This window comes from Suncus etruscus, chromosome 3, assembly GCF_024139225.1.
Source record: "Suncus etruscus isolate mSunEtr1 chromosome 3, mSunEtr1.pri.cur, whole genome shotgun sequence".
Taxonomy (NCBI): Eukaryota; Metazoa; Chordata; class Mammalia; order Eulipotyphla; family Soricidae; genus Suncus; species Suncus etruscus.
In genome coordinates, this window is record NC_064850.1 from 146730452 (window position 1) to 146740821 (window position 10370).

The 10370-nt window shown below is 35.5% G+C and overlaps 1 pseudogene; it reads left to right on the plus strand.

Moving 5' to 3' along the window:
• Nucleotides 1-2455: 2455 nt before the first annotated feature.
• On the plus strand, nt 2456-2993 carry LOC126003819 (selenoprotein K-like; annotated as a pseudogene).
• The last annotated feature ends 7377 nt before the right edge of the window (nt 2994-10370 follow it).

A 10370-nucleotide genomic window follows, 5' to 3' on the forward strand; every position in this document is an offset into this window, starting at 1 on the left:
TTCAGAAAGAAATTGAAGAAGACCTAAAAAATTGAAAAACATTCCATGGATTCTTCCATTGGAAGAATCAATATTATCTAAGTGATCATTCTACCTAAAATATTATATAGATTCAATGCAATCCCTATCCAAATTCACACAATATTCTTCAATATTCTTCTTATAACAATCAATCATAAAGTATGTGAAGAACCATAAAAATCTATGATAGCCAAATCCGTATTGAAAAACAAGAAACTAGGAGGCATTCCATTACTTAAATTGAAGCTCTATTACAAAGTCATAGGAATCAAAACAGCATGGTATTGATTGTAACAAAGGCAGACTTTCAGACCAATGGGTCATAATAGAATATCTAGTGAAAAAACAACCCATGTATATGGTCAATTAATCTTTGACCAAGAAGCCAAAAACCTTAAACTGAATAAAGACAGTCTCTTCAACAATTGGTATTGGATTGGATATCCAAGTATAAGAAATTAAAGATAAATTTGTATCTTATACATTACACAAAAGTTGATTCAAAGTGGATTAAATATCTTGAGATTAGACCTGAATCCATAAAGTTCATTGAGGAAAACATAGGAAGAACACTTCAAGACTTAGAACTCAAAGTCTTCTATGATGAAATGCCAATGGCAAGAGTTATTGCATCAAATATGAATATATGGGACTACATAAAACTAAAAGAGTTCTGTATGGCAAAAAAAATATGGGTTAAAATTAAAAGACAGCTAAGTACTCAACACATTAAATATAGGTTTGATGTTTAGGATATACAAAGTACTCACCAAGATTAGCTACACAAAACCTAAAAGCCCCTTCAAATATTGAAGAGAGGAAAGAAACAGACACTTCTCAGAGGAATACCAACAGATGGCCAACAGACACATGAAAAAGTGCTCATCATCACTTATCATTAGGGAAATTCAAATAAAGACAACAATGAGGTATCACCTTACATCAGTGAGAAAGGCACATATCAAAAATACTTGGAACAATCTGTGTTGGGAGGGATGGAGTGAGAAATGAACTCTCATTCACTACTGGTGAAAATGCTGCCTAGTCCAACCTCCATGGAAAACAGTATTGAGGGTCCTCAGTAAACTCAAATTGAGCTACCTAGCAATGCTACCTAGTGATTGACCTAGCAATCACTCTTTTGGGCATCTATCCCCAGGACAGAAAAACATTAATTCAACAGAATGTATGCACATTACTACTCATTGCAGGACTCAGTGTAATAGCTAAAATTTGGAATCAACCTAGATGTACAACAACAAAAATGTGATACATATAAACAATGGAATGCTGCATAGCAGTAAGAAGTTATACAATCATGAAATTTGCAGCAACATGGGTGGAACTAGAAGGTATTATGTTAAATGAAGTAAGCCAGAAGAAGAAGGATAAATACAGAATGATATCACTTACGTGTGCTATTTAGAATAACTGCATGAAGAAACATGGTCTAAATGGTAGATACTCCAAACACCATAGGTGCCAGGATATAGGTAGGAAAAGGAAAAAAACTAAGTGGAGGAGGAGAAACACAAATATGAAAGGATGGTGCCCAGGAGCCAAGTGGTCTTAGGTGCAATGGTGGAGTTAAAAAAAAAGACATAACTAAATATCTAATCCAAAGTCAACAACAATGGAATCAAGAGACCCAAACAATCTAAACTTAAAGGAAATCAAGAGACCCAAACAATCTAAACTTAAAATGGGTCTATTATACTGGCAGACTGGGGTGTAGGAGGTGGTGGTATGGGATGCACTCTGGTAACATTGGTGGAGGGAAATCAACACTGGTGATGGGATTTGCCCCAACTCATTATATGTCTGAAACCAAACTATGAAGCACTTTGTAAATCACAACGGTTTCAATAAAATAAAATACATTTTAAAAAGAGTTTTCAGCATTAGGCCTGTCAGCAGACCTTGAGAAGCCAGAAGTACACATAGAGCTTGTGCATATAGGTCACCTGCTATAGTGAAAAATGTCATGATCCACATTTTTCAATATAAATGTCAATCAATATTGTGTGTATTTTCCCTCTCACAATAAATTCCAGCTTCTGTAGAGGCATAACAAGAAGACAGTGTATGCATTTACTGGTACCTTCAAATATATAAGAAGTTTTGCAGGGTTTGTGGGAGGAGGAGGCTTGAGGACACCCAGATGTGCATACTCCAGGCTCTGTTCTGAGACTACTTCTGGTATGGAATGCCAGGGATCAAATGCAAAGCAAAAGCCCTACCTTTGGTTCAATCTCTCTAGACTCAAAACTTTGCAATATTTAATTACAGAAATTTCTTGCAGTTCTGTTTTTCTGTTATGACAAGAGATGCCACAATTTATTGTCTTACTTATGCCCCTGTGACCTTTTTATCCTTTTTCTAGATAAATTACTTCATAAATAAGCCAAATCAGAGCCGGGAGGTCCCAGTCGGCCGGTCGCCCGGAAGCGGGCGCCGCGGGGGCAAGATGGTCTACATCTCGAACGGACAAGTGCTGGACAGCCGGAGTCAGTCCCCATGGAGATTATCTTTTATAACAGAGTTCTTTTGGGGAATAGCTGAGTTTGTGGTTTTGTTTTTCAAGAAGCTGCTTCAACAAGATGTAAAAAAGGGAAAAGGCTACAGAAACTCATCTGATTCCAGATACGATGACGGAAGAGGACCACCAGGAAACCCTCCTAAGAAGAATGGGCCGAATCAATCATCTTCGGGGGCCTAGTCCTCCTCCAATGGCTGGTGGATGAGGAAGGTAAATGTCTGCTCTAAGAAGCAGACAGCTGGACATGCACATTCATGGAAGAAGGAAACCATCAGGAGTGAAGGGCTGACCATGCCGGACTAACAGATGAATGTGTACCTCTCCACAGGGACTGCTCTGTGTTCTCACAGATGAATGAGGTTATGCTGGGAATTCCCTCCACGGGGATCTGGCATGACTGATACGCACATGATAAATGCACATGTTGGTCTCATTTTTGGGTATAGTTTCTGAAAGTGTTAATATAGTTTTAATAAGTGAATATTTTGAGATTCTAAAGCTGACGTCTCATCTTTATATAATTATAGTAAATTGACAGGAAAAGAAAAGGCCGCATATCCAATACTGTAGTATCACCCATTTCAGATATAGTTTTAGAAATAGTTCTATTGTTAATTTCTTCTCATTTATAAATAAATCATATTTATAGTAAAAAAATAAGCCAAATCAAATATAGAAGTAATAGCTATATCAAGATTTTAATATTTGTGTTCTATTATATAATGTAGACTATAAATTTTAGAATTCAATTTATGTATTGGCTACTAGTAAAAATACAATTCGTGAATCCACTTAATCAGTCATTTTCTCATTCTACTGGCTTTCAACTATAATTAAATAATTATTAATTTCAATATTCTTGAGTACAAGTGATTTTATTCTGAATATGTACATAGAATTTCTTTTTATTGAAACATATCTTTCTATTCTACTTGTCTTCTTTATTCTAGACACTATCAGTTATTTCAAAAATTAATTACTCACTTTATAAAGTTTAATTTTTGCAAACAAAGACAATTTGGAATCAGAATATTTAGTATGGTGTTACTCTGAAAACTGTTCATAGTAACACATACTTCTAAAACAATAACTATAGAAAGTAAAATAGACATAACAAACCATTGTTATAATAGTTAAATATAGAGAAATGAATATGTTAGAACTCGAATAAGATTGATAAAGGAGGTAGAAATAAGCTGCATGTGAATAATACTTAGACTTGAAGTACATAAAGCAATAATGGAAAGGCTCTAGTTACAGAAAAAGAACATGAGCAAAGAAATTCATGTGTGATGAATATAGTACATACTCAAGAACATAGGGAGATAAGAAATTAAATAGAGCTGAGGGTATTGAGTGAAGCTGACAGAGGAAAAAAAAATTTTAGTTCCAAAACAATGGTCTATAAATTTTTAAGTACACTAATCCTATGACTTAAGTCTCTAACTTTGCTCAAATTTACTAATTTTCCAGAAATTCAAAACAGAATTACTAAAGGTCTAGTAAGTGACTAGACAGGAAATAAGCCTGTCTGTAACTTTCTTAATGTTCATATAGCAAACATTACAATAAAACTGAAAGTTAACAGAAAATAGCACACATTATAAAAAAAAAAAAAAAAAAAAGAACAAGAACCACCAATGCTAGTGTGGAGACTCTCATTTCCTGTTCATAGAAATTAGACTGGCCCAGCCCTTTCTGAAAATTACATAAATATCCCTCAAAAAACTATAAATGTAGCTCCATATTATCCAGCAATATCATTCCTAGGCATATGCCCTAGAAGCTTAAAAACACGGTGCAGAAAAACCCTCCACATTCCTGTGTTCATCAAAGCACTATTTACAATAGCTAGAATCTGGAAACAAACCAAATGCCTGAGAACAGATGAGTGGCTAAACAAACTGGTATATCTACACTATGGAATACTATGCAGCTGTTAGGAAAAAATGAAGTCATGAAATTTGCTTATACATGAATAGATATAACAAGAATATGCTCAGCAAAATTAATGGAAGGATAGACATAGAACCGTGATAGCACTCATTTGTGGGAAGCTTGCCACAAATAGTGTGGGAGTGCAGTTAGAGCAGATGACACTCTGACATGTCATAAGTGTCATAAACCACTATGAGAATGTAATTGAAAATGATCACTCTGAACATGAAGTGTGTGCAGAAAGGAGATAAATGATATGCAAGATACCCCTTCAATAGCAATACTGCAAATCATAATGTCTAAAACAGAAAAAATGAAGGGGGAGAGAATAAAAATTTCTGCCACAGAGGCAGGGAGGGGAAAGGGAAGGAGGAAAAAAAGGAGGGAAACTGGAGACTTCAGTGGCAGTAAATGTATACTGGTGAAGTGTTGTACATTGACACAAACATGAACAACTTTGTAACTGTGAATTAAAGAGCGTTCATATGTAAAAAAGAAAAAGAATTTTTAACTGAAGGTTAGGTTATTATGATTGCATATAGAACTATTGAAGCTATATATAAAAGATAATAATGAGTATCTCTCAGAGAATGGTAACCAATAAATAGCTACTGAAACAGAGATTAATCTCGCTAATCAGTATCCATTAAAATGTCAGAATTAGGATTCAGCAGTATAGCAGATAAGGTGTTTGCCTTACATGTAGCTGAAGTGGGTCCAGTCCCTGACACCACATATGATTCCAGAAGTGATCCCTGAACACAGAATCAAGAGTAAGCCTGAGGGTGGGGGGGGGGGAGGAGGGAGATTTGGGACATTGGTGATGAGATTGTTGCGCTGGTACGGGGGGGGGGTGTTCTTTACATAACTGAAACCCAACTACAATCGAATTTGTAATCAAGGTGTTTAAATAAAGATATTAATAAAAAAAAAAGTAAGCCTGAGCCTGTTGGTGGTGCCCACAAAATGAAAAGTCAGAATCTCCACAACTAGTAAGAATATTCCATATCCACCTAGCCCAGGTTCTAAATATAGCAATTCCTACAAGAGTGCTTCTGAGGATCATGAACAAACCAAAGCTATTCACTGGAAATGACTCAACCCATAGTCATCAACCAAAATATACATAAACTATAAAAAAAACAGTGGGGTCCTAAAATTGACTTTCAGTAAGCACACCTAGAATAGTGTGACTAAGAGCACAACCTCATAGATGCTTTATTGCAATGTGATCAGTCTCAGTAAATGAAATTATTCCATTTTGCTTTATCTGTTGGTTTATACTAAAGCTTTGTTTCATATATGAATTATTGTTTCCCTCTTTATTAATTATCGTTTTGAATAGTTTTATTCTGCCTGTTGATCCAGAAAGCTCTAATATGTGCTTTATTACAAAAGTCTATGCTCTGACAGTTGCATCATCTCTGGGATATTGGAGCCAAAAGAAAGTTTAATCTGTTCCCCTACTGAGTTTAATCTCAATAACGCTTATAGCTGGGATTCTATCTATAAGAAGACATAAAATGAATACTCCTTTGATTTTCACTATCTTATGTACTCCATCTCCAGAAATGAAACAAAGATAATATTGTATAATTATAATTATTACACTTGGTTTTATGAACTTTCTTAGTGTAACAAGTTAAGTATTTATTAAATGTTATCCCATAAGTTTAACTAAAGTACATTTTTCAAGAGAGAGAGAGGGAGGGAGAGAGGGAGGAAGAGAAAGAGAGAAAGAAAGAGGGAGAAAGAGGGAGAGAGAGAGGAGAGAGAGAGAAAGAGAGAGAGACTGTTCAACTCAATAGCTCCTGAATACTAGGTCTTGGCACACTGTTCATCTGTTCAATATGTTTGACTCTAAACCCATATCAAACCCACCTGTGCAAAAAAAAAAATCTTGTCACACGAGCCCCCCTCCTATTTTTTCCTTTTTTTTTAATTTGGTGCCATTTTTGTTTTTTGTCATTTTCTTTTTCTTTATTTTTTATTTTAAATTTAAATTCATAGCTTCTACACAGGGGCTCATCCCCACTTTTTTTTTTCAGCAGAACCATAGAACATGAAGCAACTTGTTCTGCCTCATAAATTGAGAAGAAGAAAAAAAAAGTGGATGGAATTAGGGGCAAGCATCATTATGAACATTGATTGGAAATTTTTAAAAAATCATCAACCCTAAATACCCAATCCAAAGTCAATGACAATAGAATCAAGAGTCGAAACTACAGGGACTTGTTACACTAGCAGTCCAGAGGGCTAAGGGTGGAGACAGACAAAGCATGCTGGGAACATGGGTGGAGGGAGGTCAACACTGGTGGTAGGAATCGCCCTAATTTACTGTCACTATATACCTTAAATAAAACTGTGAAAGACTTGTAATTCATATCAGTCTTAATAAAAAAAATCAAAAATCAAATCCACCCAGGATGGAGTTAATTCTCAGTAATAGTCAAATCTTAAACTTAATGATGTTCTAATTACAGAGTCTAGAAAACCAAGTCTTCATTATTTACTTATGTTTTTTCTTCTGACATAAGCTTTCTGGTTATCCAAATTTGATTAACCAGACATTTAGAATGCATTACTTTTAATTACTACTCTGATAAAATGGCACTGACAGACCATTGTCTTCACTTGATCTTCGAGAAAAGCAAAAAGGGTACTTATCCTATAAAGCTTAAAATCAAGGTATCTGGTTTTATCAATTTACATAACATCTCCAAAATGTTACAGCAATAAAACATTATATATTTCTAGTATTCTATGAGTTGTAGAAATATCTCTAAACAGCATAACACTTAAGACTGAAATTTTGGTAAGAATGTTACTTGTTTTGTCTTGCTTATGACACTCCATTAATTTTTTTAAAATGAGAAAAAAAAGAAGGCTGGTAAGAGTAGGGCACTGGACATACCTGTCATTAAATTCCACTTATGGGCTGCCAATCACTTTCAGAAGAGATCCCTGAGTACAGAGCCAGGAATATGACTGAAAACAGCTAAGTGTGTCCATGTATATAAAAGAGAAGACTTTTATGGGATTCTGAATTTTTTTTGGGGGGTGGATTCTGAATTTTCTTACAACACTGAAAAGAAATATAGTTCAAGGATCTGAGAAAATACTTTTCATACCAGAAACCAAAGTTTAATCCCTTTCACCCAAAGCACCACAAAAGCAATCCCAAATAATAGAGAAAAAGAATTACTCCTGAGTACTATTTAGTATGGCCAAAAAATAAAACACATTAAAATGTCAATCAATGACTCTTTGGCTTCCTGTTATATATTCTTTAAATGGAAATAATAAATCCTTAACCACACTTGAAAGATGATACTGTGATAGCAATTATATGCTAAACTAAGAAAAATACAATTTTATATCATAGCATCAGCATTACACAAATAGTAAAAAATAAAATTCAATTTAATTTGACCAGTTTGTTAGATGTAAGATGATAAATAATATGGTAAATTTCTCTTCTACCTACAATCTGGCTTTGGCCCCCTCAAGGATAGTTTTATTTTAATCTTGAAAAGAGAAACACAGTCCACATTTTTGGTCCAAAGAGAGAGCACAGTGGTCAGTGTACACAGGCTTTGCATGCTTGAAACCTTGGTTTTATTCACAGCACTGCATGTCCCTGAGCATTTCTTGATGTGTCCCTAGTAGCCCTTGAGCACCACCAGTACCTCTGGAAGTTCCTGGCACAACCAGGACCCTTCACATTAAATCACTTAGCATTATCTCAATACTTGGAAGTACCTCCCACAAAAAAGAGAGAAGGAAATTAAGTCAATCTATCAATAAAAATTCTAAATTTCTCAGATGTGTAGCATAAAGCTTTGTTATTCTGAGCATCATACTTGTTAGACCTCTGGGATTAGAAATCTTGGATGTTGTACAAATCCGAGGCCGAGGCCTAGTCTAGGAACTTCCTCATTGGTCCCTTAATAGGTTCTGTCCAGTCCATGTTTGTCAAAGTCAGTCTTCTGTAAATAACGATTATGGTTTTTGCTTAGGGTAAAGGATGACATGTCTCCCGATTGCATCATACCATTAGGTGATGAGATAGGGCAGCTCCCTCTTTGCTCAAGTTGTTGCTGTTTCCTCATGTCAGGATGTCATGTTAAAACTGGTGTAAATTAGGGCTGGAGAGATAGCATGGAGGTAGGGCTTTTGTCTTGCATGCAGAAGGACAGTGCTTCGAATCCCTGCATCCCATATGGTCCCCCAAGACTGCCAGGAGCAATTTTTGAGTATAGAGCCAGGAGTAACCCCTGAGTGCAGCCGGGTGTGACCCAAAAACCAAATTGGTGCCAGAACGGTATTCAGAGTTTCCCCAGGAGGAGTTTGGTTCCTGGTGCTGTTGCTGGGCCTTTGTCGGTTCTACGTCTGTGATCTGGAGTTCTGGGTTGGACAGTCACTGTTCAATCACATGGAATCTAAGTTGGGTCCACATGACACATATTCAAGGCGGAAGGAGTCCCTATATTATAAAAAGTATAGGTTATTATCCCTAGTAGATATGAGCTAGTTTCTATGTATAGCATTTTCCTTTATTTAGAGTGCCTATGCAAAAGGGTATGGTGACATATTGTTGGTGGATTTAGAGGTGAGAATGATAGTCTGCACAATCTCTGTGCCCTGGTTTTGACCCGAGCTTTCATCCCAGGAGAGACTTTTCTTTGTTTTTGTACCAAGTAGAACCAGAACAGGTGAGGTTGGAGAAATAAAGAGAAAAAGAAAAAAATATACATAATAGAAGAAATAAATAAATAAATAATACATTTTAAAAATTCAATAAAGAAAATGCTACTTACAAGTCTAACTTATTTTTAGGAATAAACAGACTAGGAAAGTATTATTATGAAGGTATTAAACACATAAAGGAAATATAGGCTTCTCCATTGAGTCTTTTGAGATATTCTTGTGGGATAGGTGGAATTCAGGACAATTTTTATCACACATCATGTCTTGTTAGGTTTGCGAAGTTTTCTGTAGCCATGAGGGAAGTGTCCTTGGACTGGAGTCCTCCTGGGGCTGAATCAGTAACATTTGACAATCCATGATTAGGAGGATAAGAAGAAGGACCATATAAAGCATGAGTCAGAAGGTGCAATACCCATTCTTGATAAAAAAAAAACTCTCATCGAGATGGAAATGAAAGAAACTTTTCTCAATATAGTCAAGGCCATCTACCACAAGCCAATGAAAAATATGATTCTCAATGGAGATGATAAACTAAAAGCCCTTCCTCTAACTTATTTCACTCAATATAATAGTCTCCAAGTCCATCCATGTATAAGCAAATTTTGTGATTTCATTTTTCCTAACAGCTGCATAGTATTCCATTGTGTACCACAATTTCTTCAGCCACTCTCTATTGTTGGACTTCTCTGTTGCTTCCAGATTCTGGCTATTGTAAATAATGCTGCTATGAACATAGGAGTGCAGAGGGCATTATTGTATTTTTGTGTGTATATATATATATACACATATATACATATATATTTGTGTGTGTATACCCTAGGAACACACAAAATAATACAATAATGCCCTCTGCATTTTATTTTATTTTATTTTATTGCTGTATTTTTATGGAGCTGAATGTCTAGATTTTTAAGGAATATTCATATTATTTTCCCAAAAGGCTGGACTAGATAGTATTTCCATCAACAGTGAATGAGAGGTCTTTTCTCCTCATAGTCATGCCAGCAGTGGTTGTTCTTGTTCTTTGTCATGTGTGCTGATCTCTGTGAGATAATGTGTTCCAGTACTCTGTGAGTGTGAAATAATATCTCATTGTTGTTTTGATTTGCATCTCCTTGATGATTAGTGATGTGGAGCATTTTTCATGTGCCTTTTGGTTATG